Genomic DNA, 690 nt, shown 5'->3' on the forward strand with positions numbered 1-690 from the left:
ATATATATATATATATATACATACATACATGCATATGTGCATATGTGTGTGCATGATGTAAGGTCAAGAAACATTAAAATAACAGAAAGAAAGAGTTCTAACGAATATCGTATTAGTTTAAGGCTTAAGCATTTGATATGATTGTGCAGAGTCTTGACGGTTCACATGTTAGTCCTTCATCAGAGAGAAAAAATAGGCATAGACAGAGAGAAAAAGAGAGAGAAGGAGAAAAATAGTAGGTGTAGAAACAAGATCAAGTTGAAAATAATATAATAAAAAATAATGAAGACGGCAGGAAAGAGGTTTAAAGAAAAAGTGATTGAGTTAAAAAAAAAGGTGGGTAAGAAAATAGGAGTAGGCGATCAAGAAAAAAATAACGAAAGCTGGGAAAAGTTAGGCGAGGTGAGTGCAGTGCAAAATACGATAAAAGATATCCAGTATAGTCCGATTGATAATCGAAGGCAGAATTCTAAGGTGTGTGCGTGTGAGTATGTGTGTGTATGTGTGTGTACCAAACAATTACAAAAAATATGGAGTCTGGTACATCTTCAAACTTTTCTTTTAATTTAACATTTGGCTATATAGCATAATTAGTAGGTCAAAATGACCGACACGTGTTTCAGAGGATTTGCAGCTGCGTGTGGAATCCAGCATCTCCTGCTGTGCGTCTTCATTCGTGGTCTTTCTACA

The sequence above is a fragment of the Octopus bimaculoides genome, chromosome 5 (genome assembly GCF_001194135.2).
Source record: "Octopus bimaculoides isolate UCB-OBI-ISO-001 chromosome 5, ASM119413v2, whole genome shotgun sequence".
NCBI classification, from domain to species: Eukaryota; Metazoa; Mollusca; class Cephalopoda; order Octopoda; family Octopodidae; genus Octopus; species Octopus bimaculoides.